We start from the raw sequence: 24,097 nt of genomic DNA, 5'->3' as shown, positions 1-24,097 counted from the left end.
TCAGTGCCTTTGGTTAAAACAATTAATCAATTTGATTGTGGTTTAGTTACCTGAAAGCAACTGTACTGAGTTTGTTTGGGTGTGAAATTGATTTTGTGTGTGTGTGTCTGTGATTAATTTGCATATTCTTTCAGGACTGAGTTAATTTGTGTTCACAATTCAATTTGCAAGTGAACTCTATTTGTTTTTTTTTATGATTACACTATGTAACACAATTTTTGTTCCTAGGTAGTAAGTGTTATTTCCTAATTGCTTATGCCTCGGAAGTATAGAAAATGGCTATTATTCCCCACAAACTTTGCTTTTGTGACCAGGACAGTATAATTGTAAATCTCGAAAAACTACTCACTTCTAAATCTTTTGTAGTCATCTTTGTATTACTTTAGTATAAATACATGTTAATTTTGATTCATATGTTGTTTTTTTCTGACTTTATGTGAACGAAGACACACATTTGCTCATTTTCCCATTGGAAATAGTGATATTTTGAAATATCACTGTCCTGGTCACAAAAGCAAAGTTTGTGGGGAATAATAGCCATGTTCTATACTTTTGAGGCATAAGCAATTAGGAAATAACACTTACTACCCAGGAACAAAAAAAAAAAAAAAAAAAGTTGTTACACACTGTTTGCAGTGCATCTTAGAATGTGATGGCAAAGACTGAGGAATTATTCTGCCTGCTGTCAGCATGTGTTTTAATTATTTACACTTTACTGTACTAGAGCTGGAGGGAGAACATGCTCTTTGTTGGGTTTGCTCTAGATTTTAGTGTCCAAACTAGTTTCTAAAAGAATCTGCATTTCTTTCACTGATCATATAGGGCCTTAATCATGTTCTGGGCCTTAAATACTTGGCTGGCCGGTTGGTGTGTGCAAGAAGGGCTGGGATTTATAAACAACTGGGATTGCTTTAGAAAAATAAATAGGTCAGGGGCAAGCAGGCTCGGTGACAACATCGAACACCAGCTAACAAGGTATTTAAACTAGGAACTGGGGAGGGGAGGGACTCTAAAGAGACATGTAAAATTCAGATTAAAGTATCCTTCCATTACCGCTACCCGCTGAGTAAACACAGAGGTGTGTGCTACAATAACCTTAGTCAAATTCCTATTACCCCTTCTCAATCACATGCTCTTGATTGGACCAATTCACGCCTAGTTTTATTTAATGACGGGTCTTTGTCTAATAACGCTCCGTTAATTAGTGGTTTTATTCAGGATTACAATATTGATATTCACACTTTAGCTGAAATATGGCTTGGGCCGAAAGACAATGTTTCCCTGATTAAGGCTTCTCCACCTAACTATTCTTTTTCCAGAAAGCTCGCTCTACTGGGCAGGGAGGTGGACTTGCTACTGTTTTCCACAGTGAACTTAGAATCAAAACAGGACATCGTTGAAGGTTATTCATCTTTTGAAGTTTTAACCTTGGCATTAAACAGTCCATTACCTGTTCATATTGTAATTATTTATCAACGATCTAAGTCAAACCAGCTATTTCTGTTTGAATTTGGGGATCTTCTATCTATATTGACAATCAAATATGATAGGATTCTTTTAATGGGTGATTTTAACCTTCATGTTGACAATGATTCTGATGCTAATTGCTTGGAATTTTTGAGGTTACTGGATTCCTTAGATTATATCCTGCATGTCAAAGGTCCTATGCATAATCGTGGCCATACTTGATCTGGTAATTTCTCGTGGTTTTGCTGTTAAGAATATCATCACCCTAGATCTTACTGTTTCTGATCATCTTGTAACTCTTTTTGAGGAGAATCTGCCATTATCTACAAAGACTGTGGACTGTACACTTAAATCCCGGGTCATTCATTCTTCAACTGCTGTTAAGCTTTCTGATGTATTGAGCTCATTACCACTCTCTGAGTCCTTCCCAGTAGATGAGCTGGTTAATACCGACAACACCACCTTGACTGGTATCTTAAGATATTGTAGTACCAATCAAAACTCAAGAGTGTCTTTCAAGGTCTACAGCAGAATTTTACCAACTACACCTATTAAAGCTACCATGGGGGCTTTTTCTTTGATTACCTTACAGGAACTGACAGAGCTAGTTTGAAATATGAGCGCTAATACATTCTCTCTTGATCCTATTCCTACACAACAACTAAAATATGTTCTTGTGTTATTAATATCCACATTTAAAAAATTATAAGTGGTATAGTTTCCTCAGCTCTTAAGGTAGCTGTGGTAAAGCCTATGCTTAAGAAACACAATTTAGATCCTAAAGTCCTCAATAACTATAGGCCAATCTCCAACCTAACATTCTTAGATAAGGTTCTAGAAAGAGTTGTTGTAATTCAATTACAAACATTTCTAACTCTTAACAGTATATTTGAGAAGTTTCAGACTTGTTTCGTGCTGTACATAGCACCGAGATGGCCCTTGTCAGAGTTGTGAATGATCTGCTGATAAGCTCTAACTCGGGCTTTCCATCAGTATTAATTCTTCTTGATCCAAGTGCTGCCTTTGATACTGCAGACCATTCCATTATACTGAATCGCCTTGAAAGCACAGTAGGACTGTCTGGCCTGGTCCTATCCTGGTTCAAATCTTATCTTTCTGATCATCTCTATTGGGGAGCGTGACAGAAATATGAGTTCTGGTGATGAATCTTCCTCCCGACCTGTGAGGGCGCTAAAGAACGAGAGGAGAAGTATCTGGAAGGGCTGGCCTGAAAGTTCGTTTCCGGATCAGGGAAGTGGGTCAGCCTGGAAAGAAGCGAGACTCTGTTGTAAGACCGTATTGATTTGAAAGGTAAACGAGAGGCAGCTGCAAGTAATAAGGCAGCTGCAAACGTTTACCTAGATATCATGCAGGATAACATATAGGGGCCAGGGTAACGCTGATCTTTTCCTTCGTTTGGGTTAAACAGTGGGAGAGAGAAGGATTGAAAGAGGAGCTCTCAGTGTAAAGGATTTACGTGTTGTGTGTTTATTTTTGTCTGAGTCACTGTCTGTCTTTTTGTCACTATTAGACAGTTAACGCACACCTCCGGAGCTGTTGAAAGGAAAGCACTATACGGAGCACCACTGCACACAGCACAAACCTGTGTCTACACCGAGCACCTGCACGTCTGCACGCACCCAGGACTGGTGACCGCGTCTTGTGTTTTGTTCGGGACTGTGCCCAGTTTTTGTTATCTCCGCGCTATACACATTGGTGTGTATAGCCGGGGAGTTATTATTTATCGGTCACCAGACCTGGATTACGAATTAAAACACCTTGTTCACTGAATCACTGTTGTCTGTTCATCACTCCTACACCGCATCACCGCTACACCTGTTCCCCTTACCAACCACTTTGCCACAGGGAGGTAAAATTGGCATTATCAGAAGTTGTCTGTGGTGTTCCACAGGGCTCCATTCTAGGTCCCTTGCTGTTTTCATTATATATGCTACCGTTAGGTGACATTATCCGCAGACACAGAGTGAACTTCCATTGCTATGCTGATGATACCCAGTTCTACTTATCCCTAAAACCAGGAATTTCTTCTGCCTGGGTGTTATTACAGGCATCAAGCATCGGATGTCAAAATTTGTGGTATCACAGAACCAACTAAGAGGAACTGTAGGATTAGAGGAGCTCGACCCTTGCAGTCTCATCAAAATTTAAACTACAAATTAAGAGTTTGGGGGTCATCTTTGACCCTGATCTATCACTTGAGACTCAAATGAGGGAAGTTACTAAAATATCTTTTTACGATTTGAGAAATATAGCCAAAGTTAGAACAATTATTTCTGTATCTGATACCCAAGAGACTAATGCATGCCTTTGTTTAATTTAGAATTGATTATTTTAATGCACTTTTTTCTGGTGTCCCAAAACATGTGGTATCCTGCTTGCAGCTTGTTCAGAATACCACCGCTAGAATTCTGACTAAAACCAGGAAAAGAGAACATATTACCCTTGTTTTGGCCTCTTTACACTGGCTCCCTGTGCAATATAGAATTGATTTTAAGATTTTGCTGTTAATTTACAAGGCCCTGAATTAGTGCTAGTTATTTGCAGGAGCTACTGACCCTATATCTTCCAAACTGCACTCTGAGATCACAGGATGCGGGGCTGCTGGTTATTCCTGGGGTCAACAAAAGCAACAGGAGGGAGGGCTTTTTCTTGTAGAGCTCCTAAATTATAGAACGCTCTGCCTTTGTTTGTCAGGGAAGCTGGGACCGTTACAGTTTCCAACTCAAGACTAAAAATGCACTTTTATAAAATGGCTTTATCATCTTAGTGGGTTTTAATGTAACTTTAAAATTGCTGCTTTGTATTGTGTATACTGTTATTTAAATGGTCTGATTATGGCAGTTGTATGTGTGACATCCTATACAAATGTATTGTGGTTTGTTCTTTTTTTTTCTGCAATGTACTGTACAGTGCTTTGCGATACCTTTGTATAAACAGCGCAATATAAATGCAATAAATAAATCAAATAAATAAAAATGGTTCCCCTTGACATTTTTTGACCAAACTTTATACATTGCCCTGTGTGCAAATGAACCGATTGTTCACACTGAAGTTTAGGAAGTGAACCAAACTCAGTTAATTTGCCAAATGGACCAAGATTACTTGTTCAGGTGGACTCAGTTTGGTTAATTTGCCAAGTGAACCGTACTGAGTGTGGAACCAATCCCCCGAATGAACGCAGCCTAACTATCAAAAGGCATGCTTTATTACTACACTGATGCAGCAAAGCAATCACAGCAAGGTCTAGAATGATGTTTTGTTTTCTTCTCAGTACAACAGTACTGGCCTTTTAAAATCAACACTGATTCATTTTTTTGTCTCCCACCTTTGTATTTTTTGACACTGTACAAGGAATTCAAAAGATCCTTCCAATGCGTAAAGGTCACTGGATTTAAAACATGATTAATAATACTAATATTATCTGTCCAAGTCACGCTCCGCATGGACAAAAACGTAGGTCATCAAAATGATCCTTTTACCCTCTTCAAACAGTATGTCACATGAGTTATGCACATGCACATATCACCTACTTTGGAACCCTTCTGTTAATTACATGTGATAATGTATCACTGAACAAGTGGAAATAGCTCCCACAGATTCCATTAATAATCTATGACTGAGAACACACTGTATTCATCATTATGGAGCATGCAAAAACTTGTTTTCAAAAGGCAAACTATAACCTTTCTTTTTTCAATTGAATGAAAAACAGCTATAACCTTCTACAAATAGCCCCCCCCCCCCGATTTTTACCAATGTTTCAATTAAAAACTACTTTATATCCCTATTTTAATATATGTACAATAAATTCTGAAATTCACAGAAATTTTTTTAAAAGATAAAAACCCGAAAATGCGGAACACTAAGTATACTGCAATAACATTTTGCAAGGATGCATTAAAATATTATGTGGAGTTTGAGTACTAAAAAAAGTAATGAACCTTAAACATTATTTAAATAAGAGAATTAAACAACTACGGTAGAATAATATAATATGGAATAGTGCACTACAGCAGTAACTCACCTTTCTTGAAGAATCATAATGTTGGGGGGCCAACTCCACAAGTTTGTCTCAGAAAAAAAAAAAGACACCTTGCTGGATGTCTTACAGGAGAAAACATCCACTAGCCCAGCATGTAATGAAGACGACTAGTTTACAGTATATACTGACAATAAGACTATACAGTACTGCAGCTACCAGTCCTTCTGCACCCTGCCCTGGATTGGTTTCTCAATATTTACAAGCAAAAAAGCGCACGCTTAAATGAAATCCCTCAGCAAGAGCTGCCTGTACACACAGGCAACAAGCACGCAGAGAGATGCTGCACCAGACTGGCAGCACGCATTTAATCAGCAGTCTGGATAATGAACAGGGAGGTAGGGTGCAGAATGATTATTGCAGCTCCAGGTCTGCCTGCTGATCAAGACTAACTTTCTCACTACAGCGCTCCCACAAGACACTGGCTATTAGCTAGCTGATTCCAAATAATTTGTTAGAGGGGAAGGCAGGGGGAGTTAGACAGGCAGGGGCAGGAAAATCACATGCCTTAGGAATGTGTGCACCCATTGATTTAAGGTAAGAGGACTTACATCCACATTGGGAAACAATAAAGATGTAGAGCTCATTTCAGAGTTGAACATCTCAATACCAGCAAATATTAAATGTGGTGAACTTGTAAGAACTAGATTAAAAAAAAAAAAAAAAAAAAAAAAAAATTTCCTGTCCAACTGACAAAATGCTAGAAAAATCTACTGGTTGTTCTTAAATGTTTACTTGTGCCCTCCCCGTCACACAAAATACACAAAAAAAAGTAGAATATAAACTGAAGGATTTGGGTTTTAATTAACAGTGAACACAATCAATCAATTAGTGATTAACAGGGGTGGATCTAGCTTGACTGGTTCACTAAGTTCTTCAAGGATACACAAAAGGTTCCCTGTGACCCCACCTCACCTCAACAAATGCATAACATACTTTAAGGAAATATTCCTTTCAGTGCAGTATTTAAATGAACAATTAAACATAAAACGGTTTTATCTTCTAACTAACCACATATAAAGCACTACTTCAAAAAATTAAATACACAATAGAAAAAAAAAACATTTTAAAAGAAACTAGTGTGTTAAAAGGTATACATTCTGTTAAAATGAAAGTAGTTTTTTATTTAAAACGAAACTAACATACGTTAGCCCTTGCGTGCATTCATGAAGAGATATTATTGACATTTTTTCGAAAACACGAGTAATAAATTAGTTCTAGAGTAATTATAATTATACACACTGTGTACAACCTGCGCCCCCCCCACCCCCTGCATTGTATATACACATGCAGTAGCCTATTTACAGTATAGCCTAGGCTACTTGGGGGGGAGACTAATAATGGGGACTCCAGCCCAAAAAGGTTGGGAACCACTGGGTTAGAGATAGTATTTAAATAATTATAATTACTCGACCACTAATTTATTACTCGAGTACTCAAACAAATAAAACTAATATCGCTTCGGTTTAAATCTAGTTTTAAAAAAAAACCGGCTTTTAATATAGCGTTTAAATCTAAAAAATATGTAAATATGATAAAAGGCAAACTAGATTAGCAACAATACAAATCGAAAAAAATAAAAAGTGTACCGATTTTTTTTTTTTTTTTTCTTTTTTGCTGGTGGAAAGTTTGTGTTGAAATGCTTAAAAAACAGTAAAATTCACAATTTTTTTTTTAAACATCCCAGAAAGAACACGCCTTTTTGTCTTAACTAGATTGCTGCATTTATATGGCAGGTTCATGTATTGAGAAAGCAGCAATCACTTATTTAATTTACAAAAAACATTAAGCTTAAGCTTAAAGATTAGCCTGTGCATTGTCAGAGGCGCTAAGGGCAGCCATTTCTGGGTTTCTTTTGTAACCAATAAGAGATCCGCTTTTTCCCCCCACAGCTAGCCAATCAGAAGTGATAGGGGTGGGACGTAAACAATTTTTGTTGCTAGTGAATTTGGGACAACAGATTTAACCACTCTTCTACTCCACTGCTTATATGGAACTTAATTGATAACATTACAGAATACAGATATGTACACAATTAAGACAATTACTTAAAAGGGTCTGGTCTCTATTCCAGAAAAACATGACCTCAATATGGCAGGCATCCAGTACCAAAATTCAGTCTTGACCCAGATTAGTGGTACTCAACTCTGGCTCTCGTGATGCATTCCAGTTCTGGTCTTTATTCCAATGAGGTGCTAAATTAGTTAATTGCCTCTTAGCAGCTTCAAGTAACTAAAAGTAAAAACCTAGACTGGATTGCATTTCGAGGGCCAGAGTTGAGTACCACTGACCTAGAGATCAAATAAAAATTGAGAGACAGAGAGAGAGAATATGCATTTTTTAACTTCCAGGACATTTCATTGTGCTGCTGAAGGACAGTGCATAGCTGAAGTGCACATCAAATGAAGCAGTTCCCAAGGATTATCATAAATCACTTCACAGCAGACAAGGAATGCTGGGAGATGCCGGGAGTACTGAAATAATCTGGGATGTCATCATTTTTCCCTCAGGATACATTATGATTTCACTTTAGGGGTTCTGTTTAGGCGACAATTACAATATCTGGGGCATTTTCTAATTCTATTTAATAGAATCAAAGTAACTGGTTTTGAATAATCTTCACTGGCAACAAGGATTGACTACAAAGTCTTACTCTGGATGGTATGGTTCCAGACCTAAATGCGACAGCCTGGCCACAATCTTCCTTCCAGGGATGAAGGCCTTTTAAACTAGAGCTGCACAAACCGATTATTCGATTATTTAGATAAGCTCTCCATAAGTGAGGTTCATTGGTGTTGATTGGGCTAATTTATCATCCCAAGTGCAACAAGTGAAGAAACAGCTGCTTGGGTTTGTGAGGATTGCTGTTCTCCAGTCTAAAGTCCAGCATACACATGGAAACATGTTTTTCAAGCGGTACGTGATCATTCCTGCTGCACACTCCAGATAGTCGAAAGCCTTATTGCACCGAGTGGAGCTGTACTTATAATTGCACTAAACCTTTGTAAAAGAAGGGGATACCACAGGAACAGAGTCATGCGGACAAGGTAGTGGATCCTAAAATAGGAGTATACCATACTCTTTTAAATGAGTAGGGCTACCGATTTTCCGCAATCGCGCAATCGTGGAATTAGGCATTGGGAATGGCAGAGACCTGCACTATTCCTGAGGCCCTGCCCCAATTCAGCAGCAGAGACCTGCACTATTCCTGAGGCTCTACCCCAATTCAGCAGCAGCAGGGAGCTGCACCACCCTGGTGCCTGGCTCCAGGCAGCAGGAAAGCTGTCAGAAGCCTGCAGTTTGTCAACAGAGGACTGCACCATTCTACTGGAGAAAGGAAGTTTTCCTCAGTCGCTGACTGACTGCATTGCCCTCAATAAAAGATGCAGTTTTTACTGATCTGAGTGAGTGCAAACACTGTGTGGAGCTATGACTTATTTAAACCCTAATGACAAAGCTATGTAATGTACTTCATGTTCTTTGTTTACTGTTGTTAGCTGTAATGGATACCTATGTATGTTCAAACTGCAATATAATTCAGGAATTCATCGGTAAAATAACAAATCTAGAAGAACAAATTTTCAGCCTCAAACACATTGCTCAACTTAAACAGTTTATTGATAATTCATTTACCAACACTACCCAGAATGAGACTGTCAATATTACAAACAAAAAAGTGGAGGTGGAGCATGTCCCAGCAGACTTCATGTCGGATACAGGTGTTCATTCCCTTCCCGCACATTTACCACCACACTTCTAAGTTCAAGACAAATGGGTCTATCGAAGAAAAAAAGTTGTCGAGAGCTGTGACGTCCACAGCTAAGTCTTCAAAAAAAATCAATATTTGCATTAGATTTAGCCCCCTCACCACAGAAGATAATTGTGATCCCACCTGGAGACTCTATTGTTAGAAATACGAACATGTTGTCTGTGACTAGCAAGAAGGTGTCTGATGAGAGCATCTCAGGTGTGAGAGTTCTTGGCATTTCAGCCAAACTAAAAAAACTTGGTCAAAAAACATAGCAAGGGGGCTCCCAAGTGGCGCATCCAGCAAAGGTACTCCACGCAGATGTGCCCTATAGCGTGGGGATCGCAGGTTCGAGTCCAGGCTATGTCACAGCCGACCGTGACCGGGAGTTTCTAGGGGGCAGCGCCAATTGGCCGAGCGCTGCCCGGGTAGAGAGCGCTTAGGTCGGCAGGGGAATTCACAGCTCACCGCGCAGCAGCGACCTCTGTGGCCGATAGGGCGCCTGTGATTCTGCAGTGGAGCCTCCAGATCTGTGTTGTCCTCCGGCACTATAGGTCTGGTGGCCTTGCTGTGGATCCGCAGCGTGTAAAATGATGGATTGGCAGGAGCGCGTTTCGGAGGACGTGTGCTTCAGCCTCCGTTCCCCGAGTCGGCGGGGGGGTTGTTAGCAGTGGGCCAAGGATACAGATAATAATTGGGCACACTAAATTAGGGAGAAAAACCAGGGTAAAAAAATTGGCGACGACTAAATTAAAAAAAAAAAAAACAAGAAAAAAAAAAACAGAGCAAGGTTACAACTATAATTATTTATGTGGGTACAAATGAAGTCAGATATAGAGAATCTGAGACCCTTCAAAAACATTTTGAAACTCTGTCATGAAGCAAGAGAGATAGGAAAGAATATTATATTTTCTGGCCCCCTACCTGTTATTAGAAGAGGCAACGAAACTTTTAGCAGACTATTCTCTTTAAGCTAGCAGATTGGTGGTGTTCGTCTGAGAATCTAGGGCTTGTTAATAATTGGGAAAGCTTCTGGGAAAGACCTGTGTTTAAGACAGATGGACTGCATCGCACCAAGAGAAGCTCAATCAGAAAATATCCAAAACTGTTTAAAAACCTTTAACCCACTTCCAGGAGACATCCCAGCCATGCATACAAACCCCACAAACAGGCTGCCCTGTCACTGTAATATCACTTCCTTGTTGTTTATCTCCAGCTTCTTTACAGGGATTGGGTTCCAAAAATGTAATAACAATTAAACTGACAGCTAGTAAAAATGCTATTAATTCAACAGCAACCTCTTTTGTGTGGCATTACTGAATACTGGGTAATAAATCTATCCAAATTAATGATTTTATTCTGGAAATAGACATCCTGGCTCTGGTTGAGACATGGCTAAAACAAGACGAGACTGTCCAATTAACAGAGGCATGTCCATCCGGCTTCTCCTTCTACCAGAAGGCACGTAACCAAGGCTGGGGTGGTGGCATTGCTACCATTTCTGGTGAGGAAGTCGATTTTTACCTAGAGAATGCTGATGGTTATAAATCTTTCAAACTACTTACTGCTTCTGTAATCATTGGATATGCTGGTGGATTACTGAATACCACTTTGAGCACTACTTTTGATACTATAGCCCCTATTAAAAATAAGAGTTATTGTTACAAGATGTTCTCCATGGTTCAATGAAATTACACTGCTCTTAAACCTACATGCAGAAAACCAGAACGTAAATGGAAAGACACCAAGCTGCAAGTCTTTCTTCTCACTTGGAAAGATAATAATCTAAAATACAAGGCAGCCTTGTCTTCAGCAAGATCAGCTTATTACTCAAACCTAATAGAAACAAACAAAGAAAATCCCTGTTTTCTATTCAAAACAATAGCCAAACTAACTAATCAACCGAAAGCACTCTCTCTGGGTGCACAATCTTCAGCTAGCAGCGATGATTTTATTAACCATTTCAATAATGATATAAGAAATCAGATTTTTAATACTACTGACAACTTAAACAGCAATAGACACAATGGCTTGCCTGGGTCCTGCTTTATCAGACCACACCTTTGATTCTTTCATTTTAATGAAATCAACCAGATCTTATTGACCTAACTGGTAAGACTAAAACCACATCATGTGATTTGGACCCCATTCCTACTAAATTGCTCAAAGATGTTTCTAAAATAAATTACACCATCTTAAATATAATTAATAGCTCTCTCTCATCTGGCGCTGTTCCCGAGTCTTTCAAGGTTGCTGTAATATGACCACTGCTTAAAAAACCTACCCACTGAACAATTTTAGGCCTATTTCAAATCTCCCCTATCTATCTAAAGTCTTAGAGAGAGTGGTAGGTAGCCAATTAAATTCCTTTTTAGCAGCCCATGGCATATGTGAGAGATTACTGTCGGGTTTCCGCCCGGGACACAACACTGAAACTGCTCTAGTAAGAGTGGTGAACGATGTCCTTATGTCTGTGGACATGGGTTTGCTACAGTCCTTGTTCTCTTAGATCTAAGTGCAGCTTTTGACACAACTGACCAAGCCACCTGGATTGACCATCTCGAGCATCTTGTGAGATTGTCAGGTACTCTATTGTCTTCGCTTAAATCATCTCTCTCAAATAGGCAACAATCGATTGATCAATTACGAGTCAATACCATAAACAATCATATTTCCAGTCGTAAACACGTAGAGAACAAGAAATTTAAGAAGACAGCAAAAAAAAATGGCAAAGCACTGCATTCTTCTACGCTAAAAAACTAAGACGGACACAAGGTACTGCGCTCAAGACAGGTCATTCCTAAAGAAAGCTAGCTAAATTAATTGCGGATTTAATTATTGTTCAGTTTATTACTTTCCACTCTAACTGCAGTTAATAAAGCTATAATTAGCAAAGTTAAACCATGACCATTAATTAAATTATATTATCTGACAATGAAGAAACAAGCTCAAAGCTATTTTTCTAGCTACACATTCCTTAAAGGAAATTGATCACTTTATAAAGTCACTACACTACACAAAGACATTCTGTCTGGAGACACACCTCGTTAAATTTTGCAAACAAGGCAGAATTAGCAAAGAAACAATTGGGAGGATTCAATCAGGTAATACACAGCACTGAAACTGTGTAGCTACGAGTCAGTCAACACACCTTTTTTTCTCTCAAAGTGGTTGATATTTTATTCTGATGATTGTAATGTCAGTATGACATTTGTTTTTTGAACTGTTGTAATATAAAGTTTTCCTGCTTATTCTAAAACCAGCAATGAGCAAAGCGATGTTTATAAACATTATGACATGCAAGGGTCTTCAGGTGCTTTACCTACTATTACAGCAACAAGAGTATGATTGAAAATCTTGGCTTTAATAAAAATTATGAAAGAGAATGGTAGTAATATTTATTAACTAATCTATTTTAATGATCAACATTATATTTATGTTCAAATGCCATATTTAATTATCAATAAATTGACAAAAAGTGGGAAAAACTGAAAAAACGGAATTTGTCATTTTTGAAAAAAGGAATTTGCCATTCCCCAGAATGGAGAATCAGTAGCCCTAAATGAGCTACGCTTTATGCCTCATAATTTAACTCTGTAAAAAAACAAAAACAAAAAAATATTTAACATGACCGCACATTATGCAACGTGGAATCATAATGAAATGTTATCACTGATTACTGTTTGGGGAGATTTGGTCATTCAAAGTCAGCTTCAAGGATCTTTTCGAAATCAAAAAGTGTTTCAAAATATAAATCAAGTTCTACTTCCTATGGGTGTGAGTAGGAATGCACTCCAATGCAGGGAAAACAATTTTAAAAAGTAAAATCGCTACACAGAAAAATCAAGGACCACAATAACAAAAATGGAAATTATCTAAAAATATTCTGCTATTATGACAGTTTCACCCGTTTTAATAAAACTGCAGGTCAAACCCGATTAACAGGTTTAGAGATTCTTTGGAGAGGCACCTTGGACTTCAAAAAAAAATACAACAGCTACAACCAGATACAACACAAAAAATCCCCCCCGCCCCCACCTCACAGTGTGTGTATGAAGGCTTGAATAGCAGAGGCGTCATATTTCTAGACAAGATGTCAAAGCTGAATGCCCTGTCGGCTGTGTGCTGTTAATTGGAACAATCTCACAGCATGTGATAAACTCTAACAGCTGGTCTAAAAATCACTAGATAACTGTCATCCAGAAATACTACATCTAACTTTACTAACAGCGTCTACTGTATTTTGAAACTAGCACAGGTGGGAGATTGTAAGTACTGAGATAAAACTATAATATAAACTAATGAAAGATCTTTGATTTATTTCTTATTATGCATCACTAAGACATTCCTTAACAATGTTTTTTTGTTTTGTTTTATAAACTAAAAATGAAACTGCTAAAATTAGTTAGTTACAAGTGTGCCTTAGGTGTTTTTTTTCTTACACGTTCTGTATCATTAGGATTGTATTTTAATGGTGCAAATTGCATTTTGAACTAAAGACCTTGATCAGTCTGTTCCATGGTGTCTGATTCACCAAACTTACAGTATCAAATGACCACAATTTGGCACCATACTAGCCAGCTGGGTTCAGAGTTCACCCAGCAGACACACTGGTACTGCAGCAGCTGCACAACAGGGATGGTCTGTGCTAATTCAAGGCACAATGAATTTAAGCAGCCATCAAAAACTGGGATGTTTTTACTGTTATTTAAAATAAATAATATAGCTGGCATATGATTCCTGTAATGAACTGTAGTATTAGTAGTATTATTGTGGTTAAAGATGATGTATCAGGTTCCTGACAATAACCAGCCCTGCAACAGAAGATGAGTTATACTGTACTGCATGCTGTAGGGCTAGACTTTTTATTTCTTAATTTATGTTTGAAATTCATGGCTGGTGGCCAAACAGTACATCTCTGTGTGTGTGTGTGTGTGTGTGTGTGTGTGTGTGTGTATGTATGTATGTATGTATGTATGTATGTATGTGTGTATATATTTTTTTTTTTTTTGCACCTGCTTTTGAACTGTAACCCCAAAACAAACCTAATCAATATTAAGTTATTAGTATGGAAAAGAAGAAAATTACAGTGATACTGTACAATATGAAATCATGTACCTTCAGGGCAGGGGTTATTTATTCAATGCAGGAAGAAAGTTTGAGCATGGCCGGAGCTAGAACCAAAGCAAGAGGGGTCAGAACTACAGTACATCAAATAGAGTTTCCCAGTCAACTGGACATTACCCATCCATGGAAGAAACTCTCTTGTAGTGACAGGACTGTAGGAAGGATGCATTTACTGATTCAAACATTCTCCCTGTGGTGCTTAGGAGGATTACTCTTCCTGTCTGAGCCCTCATCTCCCTAGACAAGGCGCAGCAGCAATGATGCGCACTCATACACACACACAGACTGACTTGGTCAGCACAACAAATTGAGGGGGATACATTTGTACTTTACAACAGCAAAAAAAAAAAAAAATAAATAAATAAACAAACAAACAAACAATCTTGTCAGGCTGTTCTAAGACAGGGTGCCTTGTCTTCTAACGGGAATTACCGTCAAAGTGAAAACAATCAGTTTGAATTAATTTAAGGTTCAATTAAATAAAAAAAAAGATATTTGTTCTAAAGACCTGCAGAAACATGTTAGGAATCTGCAATCTTAAACCACAACCATTACCTGTAGCTTTGTGGATTAAAGTGGATTACACTGTTCCTGTCACAGTCTCTGCTCGTCCTCAGCTTTACTATACTGTACTGTAATGTAATGTACAAGCATCTCTTCACTGACAGGGGGATTGTCAATCATAACCTTGCATTCAAATCACCAGTACAAACTGCTTAGGCCTACATTCTGTTTTACAGATTGTGTTTTGAAATTAAGGCAATATTTAAATGACTGGTAACAGATTGGATTGTAGACTGGAGATGAAACCGATAGAAGGATAGCAAAATAATCCCTTACCAACGTACCAGCTTCCTGTAGTTTCGTTTTTCAGACTGTATCTTCATTTTGTCCGAGTGCTGCTTTTATTATTCATGAAGAAGTCTGTAAATAACCTACAGTTCTCCTTGGGGGTTAGCTACTTGAACAGTGACCCTACCGGATACCTACACATGACATCCTCCAAAACCTCCATTAATCCTTTGTTTTTTGTTTTTTAATTCAGTGTGCCCAATTATTTTACCCCCGATTTTCTCTCCAATTTGGAATGTCCAATCATTTTTTCAGGAGACCTGAAGGTTCAGTGGGCTTCCTCCAATCCCACGACTGAGCCAGCTTTCTCTGTACACCCAGGAACCCGACAGTGGATGCCAGTGAGCTACGAACCTCTGGGAGGACAATGACCAGCCTTGCAGGTGTCTGCTTTGGAGCTCACAGGAAATTTGAATAGAAACAAGTACTCAAAAACTTTAATTTTTCATATAGGAAAATGTGAGACCTATGAAAATTGCTTTACACATACATTTCATAAAGAAGTGCTGCTACTGTAAGAAACGTATTTCAAGATTAGCAAATATTTATCAAAGTACTTAAATGTCTGTATTTCTTAAACTCTTCCCTAATATGTAGTCTACACAAATGTAATTAAACTGGTCACTACAGTATCTGAGGTATTCTGTATTCTGTATGATGTACTAGTTTAAGATTTTATTACAAAAAGTAAAGCAAACGTTGTTTTCAATTTAAAAAAAAAAAACAGGTTGGCTAATTAGTAACAAAAGGTAGCTAAAGTAGTGCTGAAAATTATAATTACTGTACTGTACTGAATATACTTTCAGTAAAAGCCTGGACTGAAAACACACCTTTCTGTAACATGAAACATACACTCCAGTGGCAGCAACAACCTACCCTTTAATTAAAATAATGAAATACAAATAAAACAGCCTGGAATATACCACACACATGCTTGAGCCACGCCAGTGTTACTGTACTGTACAAACGGTCTGATCACCTGGGGTTCAAGGCAACAGATGCTGGATACAGCAGGGAACAGGGGACAGCTAACAATCCCTTAAAAGCCTGTGGTAAGAGTTGTATAGTAGCTGTGTCTGGTACCCTTCTCATTTGTTTTTTTTTGTTTTTTAGGCCTGGGACCCTTAAAGATGAGCAATACAGCTTTAAAAATCTATTCTCTTTCCTATTTGGATTGACGAAAATCTATTTTACAAGGAAGACCTTTAAGAGAAAGGAGCTTTTAAAAATAATGTTTATAGAGTAGGCAATTCCATGCGGACAGCAGGGTTTTGTGACAGTGTGATCATGTCATACTGCAATTGCTGTGCTGTAGTGAATTAGAGTGAATAGATTATCAAAGTTGTGAGAAAAAGAATGACATCAAGAATCAAATATTCAAGTCAGAACTCATTTGTTCCCCAGCGATTACATACGCTTACATCTGAATGAACTACATGACTCACACTCCACCTAGGGTACTACAGCTATATCACATTTGCAGAAAAAAAGATCAATTTAATTTTACTGTAATAAGACAATGAAACACTATTTGTCCTTAAACCTTTGTTTCTAGGGCAACACAACTCAGAACAACAGACACGTTCATAATACAGAAAAGAGTTTGTAATTACAGCCATTCTAACTGGACTATAGACCGTACAGTATGTTTCCACAAGTTAAAAGGAGTTACTGTTGTGTTGTGATTGTCACTTCTGAGAGCTGGGGAGGGATTTTCTGAAGGGGTGTCTTTAATAAACCGATACTTCACAACTTTGCATTTTGAACAAAACAATCATCCTTTCAAGCAACCTGGCACCTTCACTGTGAGAACAACAACACTATTGATGCTAAATAAGATACTATCACTTTTAAAGCAATCTTCACCTGAAACAGCTACTGAACAAATAACGTTTTCTTTAATGAAATGCTTTTGCTAGGCAGCTCACATGGTTTTTTTTAGATTGAAACTTTCAGGTCAACATATTTTATATACCTGACCATACTGCCTACAGCTATTAGTTAACAAATACTGCTACTGTATAAGCATCACATATCAATACAGTAAGCTTGTTTTTCAAATCATCTCTTTTTTCACTGATAGAAATCACCACCTTTTAGGTGAAAACGAAATCTTCCACCACCACAGCAGTCTTTCTTACTACATTTAAACAGCACCTTGAATAGGGCTTGTAACTAGGAGTTGCCCAGTTCAAATCCCAGCTCACTCACCGACTCACTTTGTGACCCTGTGCAAGCTGCTTAACCTCCTTGTGCGTCGTCTTTCGGTTGAGACATTGTAAATGACTCTGCAGCTGATGCATAATTCACACACCCTAGTCTCTGTAAATCGCCTTAGATAAAAGTGTCTGCTAAATAATAATAATAATAATAATAACCATAATAATAACAACCAAGGGGGATCTTCGAAAGTTCATTTAACCTTCGATAAATATGTCCTCTTTAATACATTCAATGAAAGTCGATATATTCTTTTGTTACTGATCTGAACCTCATGGTTTCCAAGTTCTCGTCACTGTTTGGTTGGATATTCATGTCTTCATTTTGACCATTAGCTCTTCTCTGGTGTACTGTGCTACACTGAATGGTGGCAGTTTGTTTTTAAATGAAGCTGCTGACCAGGGAGAGTCATGTAAATGACGTAGGAACAGGAATATATTTTTTTCATGTACCTTCATATGTATTACCGGCCCAACTTAAATTGTCAGCAACCTGTGCGGAACTCTAATTATCTTCCACAAAAGGTGGAAAAGGTAGAAAGCATAACCTTCCGTTTCCATGGCAACAGAATATAATACAGTATTCATTTAGGCATAATCTACATGCAGCATTATGCATTTAAAATAAAGATCAAATACATTAAAGTAATTAATCTAAAAGCAGAGGAAGATGTTTTTAAGAATATTAATAAATGAAAGTTAACAAAATAACAGTTAAGACTTTAAAAAACAACACTTAAAATAAGTGAAAATCGCTGTCTGTCTCAAAGGAAGTGGCTGAATAACAAAAGCTTCCTGAAAGAAATTAAAAAACAAGTACTGCCCACTGTTTTGGATACTATATCCTGATCCATACAGGGTAGCAGATTTTAATAACAACATTTGTTTACGTAATATGCATTATACAAATCAAAAAGATCGAATTTTGCATGTGAGTGACATTTAATATGTGACTGATAGTATTCACACATTGTCAAACGGTTTCTGTTAACAGGAAGAAAAAAAAAAACAACACAGTGTGTGAACCCGCCTGACGAACCTTCGAAGGTTTAAAATAATCTTCGAATCCCTGGCTAGCGAACGAACCTTCGAACCTTCAGACACAGCCCTATAAAGTAGTCCACAAATGTACATTTTGTGTGTCTGTGTGTTTTGTACGGCCTTTCTGCTGGAGATTACGTGAGATTAAGTTAAGAACTGGATCTTGACTGCTAAAATCTCGTGAGCCAGAAGCATGATTCTTGCTGAAAGTTTTACATGGGTTTTTACAGCTGTTTTTATTGTGAGAAAGTGATTGACCCTGCCCTTAAAGTCACGCTGCCAAAAGGATGTCCTTTTACTATTTCACGATGTATTCGCATGACTACATCACACAGTCATGACTGTAGAGTTGATTTATATGTGCATGTAAACCCAGCCAGTGTTGCGATATGATGATAAAAAGATAATTCTGATAATTCTGACAATTATTGTATTGTCATTAACCACTATTTTGTTTTTAGGTTTATAGTCAGTTGTACCCCCCCCATATATTGGACTATGTTGACACCAAAACAGAACAATTTAAATGAGAAAAGAAAAAAAATGAAAATACAAGAAAAACACTGAAAAAGCCTGGAAAATTATTTTTTTTAGTTAAAATAAATAAATAAATAAATAGTTCTTTCTGTAAGGCTTATTTTATTTACTTTGGAAATGCTCCAAATTATTTTTTTATTTCACAGAGTTCTGCATTTGAAATATTGAGTATTGTATACATATCTATTGTATTATAAGCAAGCACTATATTTGTTTTGTTAAAGTTTAGGCTATATTGATTTCATACCTATTATAGCTTTATAAATAGTAAACCTTATAAATTTGTATTTTTGTAGTTCTTTGCAAATTATCGTGTTTAATCGCAATTATCGTGATAATAACACACACAACAGTCATATGAGAAAATGTTCATATCATGACACCCCTACCTTCCATTCATTGGAATAGCATTCAACAATAGAAAATTAAGACACCACACACTATTTACTTGGTATTAACTTCTAGGAAATGTCAGGAGGTTTCTATAGCTGCATGTGCATGCTGTAGTTTAGTGTACATCCCTGGACCTTCCTTTAAAAGGATCTAAATTTAAACATTTGAATCTTATCAATAACATTGTGATGCCTAATCTTAAATTATGTTAATTTACCACCAATTCACACAAGACTGAACGCTAATAAAATATAAAACATGATCTACTGTACCATCCTAATACAGTAGCCATCACCTGGAACAAAAGATAAGCACTTAATGCAGGTACGCGGATTACTACCAGGGAGCAAAATTTAATTAAACCAGTCAGAGTATACAGTGTATTGCCCATACATGTTAGTTTCCATTTAATAAATAATGTCCTTCTTACACACAGCATTAATCTTCCAGTTCTTCTTTTACTGCAAAACAACCACACATAATCTAAAGCAGAAAAAGGTTTTTTTGTTCTGCTATTTCAGTATGCCATAGTTTTATGAAAACTAAACACGTGAACAATAAAGGTTTATTACCTGCAACCCACCAGTTTATCACCTCGTAATCTCTTTCGTAAAGGAACATGTGCACACAGAATACCAGGATGTTATTCAAAATATCAAATGTGTAACAGTACAAAGGACAGGTACAATACGAAATACAATTCATTCAACTGAACAATAATTGTTCCGTAACAAAACAAACTTTGCAATAAACCAATTCAATTCAATTCAATACCGCATCTCTAAAACCACATGAAGTGACGACAATAAAAAAGAAAGTCAAACATTCGCAATGCCACTTTCTTACCTGAAATTCCATTTTCAAGATGATTTTGTTTTCTCCCCCTAAAGACATTTAATGTACCACAATACATTAGGAACACACAACTTTAGCAACTTGGTGCCATCTGTGCATACGTTGAGGCAGTCTTGAAGGTTAGTGAGAAGTAAACTCCTTCACACTATGTGTGAGTCTGTTGTAAGAAGAGAGGGCTAGAAATAGTCCCAAGTTTTGCTAACATGGGAAACTTTTTGACGTCATAATGCACCCTCAATAGCACCAGGATAAAGGGAAATCACTGTTTTGATTACCGATAATGATAAGTTAAAGACAGGGGGGTGACAGGGCCCTTTTTCTAGCCAAAATTACAGGTTGATTCCCCAGTCCCATGAAGTCCACATTCTCCAGTACAGAGCTTGACACAAGTCAATCTTTAGTTTTAATTACAAACGTCACCAGCACAGCAATTGCAACATACAGAACTGCAACATAACCTACTCATCTGAAACTCAGTTTAAAGCTTGTATTATAAATGAAGGCAATAGAATAAGTTTCATTTCATTTGACTGGCTTTTAGTTTAATAAAAGAAAAGTACATCGTTTAAAGTAATTTCTTTAAACGTGCACAATATTGATTGTGACAATGTTACTCTAATATTACATGTTATAAATATTTAATTCCACAACCGGTGAAAATAAATGAATTACATGACTATGCTGAATATTGGGTGCAACCAAGTGCAGCAGGGGATTCAAGGGATTGAGGAGAATGGGACAGACAGGGAGCACTGACTGGTGCAAAGGTAAGGGTTGTGGGGTAAAAAGAGGGGCAGCCTACGTGCTGATGTTCTTGTGTGGTTGCTGTTATGAACTGCACACTAAAAAAATGAGATCAAAATAGGCAGCCATCAACTCTTCATCATATTGTATACCAGTTGTTGAATCCAGTATAGCACCTATAGTCCTGGCACCCTACACTTAATATATGATAAATACAAGCATTTAGTGAACATTAACCACTATAAACAAAAAGTCTCCCAACCCAAAGCTTGAGAAGATTAGAACTCAAAGTAATTTCAAGAATAATTCTGCTTGTATTTAAGTAGTTGATTTACAGTGCAATAGACTTTATTTGTTATCATTGTTGGATTAGATGTAGTTCAGAATCAAAAAGACTCTGATTAGAGTACATTGTGTTTTCACTCAATAACACAGGTCAAATAGACCGTTAAACAAACTTTCTTTTTTTGACAGATACAGGAGCCTAGTGAGTAAGTACATCAAACGACACTTGGTCTTATAATGTATGTGATGAAATGTAATCAAAATATCAAGTAGTGTACAGAAGCTAATCAAAAAGCTATCATAAAATGGGGCAATATTGCCTATTAGAAGATCGATCAAGTGGATGGTCATTTCAAATCACAAGAAAAAGGGTGGCCCTAATTTTACCATCTATTTTCCCCATGATATACTACTCAAAATCTTGATCATGTTAATTCTGAAGGTCATCATAATCCTCAAAGCCTGCAGGCACCAGATGGGTGACTTGGAGTTGAAACCTAGAGGAGATGGCTCAGGGTATGGGAGTGCTATAGACTGGTGCATCCCAACCTCAAGTGGTAGGTGAGCTGTGGAATCACTGTTTTGTATAGACATGTAGACTTGCATTAAGCTGAACAAAACTGCACAGTAGATGTTGCCATTGTATCCCACTGGATATTTCATGTCAAAACAAACAAATACATAAATAAACAATCAACACTGTATTACCAGACACTCATTTTCCACTTTCTAGCATTTAGTGAGGCTAGTCTAGATGTTATGATGACAATAGCTCTGTGAGAGTTGCATACAATTTATACAGACGAACAAACAGGAGACTAATGTGGGTGGCCTGATCATGACCAAGGAGAGGCTGGGAACCTGTTCAAGAAACCATTCACACAAAAACAAAAAAGCATAAATCCTCTCCACAAGGGAAACTGGTTAGGAGGTGTACTGTAATTTTCATGAAAAAGTAGATCAAGATAACAGGTTCCTCCACATGCTACACCAAAACATTAAATAGCTTCCACTACAGCACATACAACAACAGAAAATGATTATTTTATTTTCTGGAAATTGAAAAAAAAAAAATTGCCGTTCTGTTTTAGATGATGTTGACCACACTACTTTTGCGCTGGACAAGCCAAGTCAGAAGTAGGCCTATTGTAGTCACGTTTCCTTGATTTAAAAATGAAGGCTTAATTTGTTTTAAATCTATTAAATCTACCGATTACCTTATTTTGTTTCAAAGCATGTTGTGTTTGGATTATACGGCAATATTGTATAGAAATACGCTGAAATTAGTACAATAGTTAAATTTGTCAGGATTTGTGAGATTAATTCAAAAGTTTTGCTTTTAGAAATACAACGTTCACAGTAATGAACAACATAGGTTCAGATAGAAATTACTTGTTAAAATATAGTATTTCTTATTATTATTACAATATTAAAGGGATATTTGATGCGGAAGCACACATTCTTTTTAGCTATAACTCAAGTCCTTTGTATTCTTTTTTTATAATCGGAAGTGTTCTAATTTGAACGTAAGTTGTGCCTTTCTGTTTAACTATTATGCACAATGGTGTTTTTAGTTATTGGATTGTCTGTTAAAAAAAGCCAACTCATTCTTGTTCTTACCCGTTTACATTCTCTCCAAGACTTTCATTTAGTCAGCCACTGTGGCTAAAGCAACTTAACATTTTGTAGCCATACTGGAAAAACTTAAGCCACTTAACAATACTGTAAACTGTAAGTCAAACATACTGTTTCACAAGGCAAAAAGACATGTATTTTTACAACCTACCCTTTACAATACACATAAACAGTATTTAAAGTGCACTATAACTCTGATTCTCATTTAATAAATGCCAAACTTAGTCCCACATGAAAAAACGTCATTACAGATTACCTAAATTCTGAATAGGTTTGCAGAGATATTCATTCATGTACTGCATAATGCTTTACATTATTTTGACTGTGACTTGGGTTTTCTTTCCACTGTAGGACAGTGCTATTAGCGTATGTTAATATTAATGCTTACCTGACCGATCGCAGCTCTAGTTAAACAAGCTTGTACTAATGTGATCAATAATATTAGTAGAATTGTACAGCAGCCACTACTGTGTTTAAAAAAAGTGTTTTTTTTTTTTTTTTTTACAGTGTTCTTTGACCTGGGACTACTGACAGTAATATTGCACAGATTCTGACAATAGAACTCCATATATCATAGTGAAACAAATCCTTTTTAAAATAATAAATGTGTTTATTTTTTATTAAATTGTTCCTCTGTCGAATCCACTCTGTTACTATTTCCAAAATATATTTCAACACATTTTAAAGAGCAAACAATGAAAAAAAAAAAACACACACACACACACACTTAGCTGTAATCTTTTGAAGCTGCGTGTTTTTGGCTTGCTGTCTGTGAATGTTCTTTTAGGACCAGAGGGTATCTTTGAAACCGTGACTGCTTCACCGCCCTGTGACTATCACTGTCATATTTGTGTTGTGTGTATATGGTTGCTATTCCTTGGGCTACATGTTTTGGAACATGATTCAGATAATTTGTCAAGAATTTTTCAGTTTGGATGCCATGTTTTTAATTTTTTATTTTTTTTTTTACAAGAGCTGTCCACTGACTGTTTCTAATTAGAACCTCTGTCCTCCCACCAAACACAACGTTTGTTGCATACATTTTACGTGAACAAGCTAACAGGCTTTCATTGGGCAAAATAAAATCAAACTAAACAAACAGTCTGTATTGATTCATCTACCAGCACACATTGA

At 37.1% G+C, this 24,097-nt stretch overlaps 1 protein-coding gene across 6 annotated transcripts in view; it reads right to left on the bottom strand.

The window, feature by feature from the left end:
- Positions 1–24,097, bottom strand: part of LOC121313454 (anion exchange protein 2-like) — a 101,498-nt gene that overhangs the window by 66,624 nt on the left and 10,777 nt on the right. For 2 of the 6 annotated variants that reach the window (XM_041245989.1, XM_041245992.1), the window contains exon 1: positions 5,513–5,939. The exons of the other annotated variants lie outside the window; for them this stretch is intronic. The gene's annotated coding sequence lies outside the window, so the exon portion shown is untranslated. Of the gene's footprint in view, positions 1–5,512; positions 5,940–24,097 lie in introns of those variants that run through there. 6 annotated transcript variants of the gene reach the window in all.

The sequence above is a fragment of the Polyodon spathula genome, chromosome 3 (assembly GCF_017654505.1).
Source record: "Polyodon spathula isolate WHYD16114869_AA chromosome 3, ASM1765450v1, whole genome shotgun sequence".
Classification (NCBI taxonomy): domain Eukaryota; kingdom Metazoa; phylum Chordata; class Actinopteri; order Acipenseriformes; family Polyodontidae; genus Polyodon; species Polyodon spathula.
The sequence above is the reverse complement of the archived record's forward strand: the minus strand, read 5'-3'. Positions and strand labels throughout refer to the sequence as shown.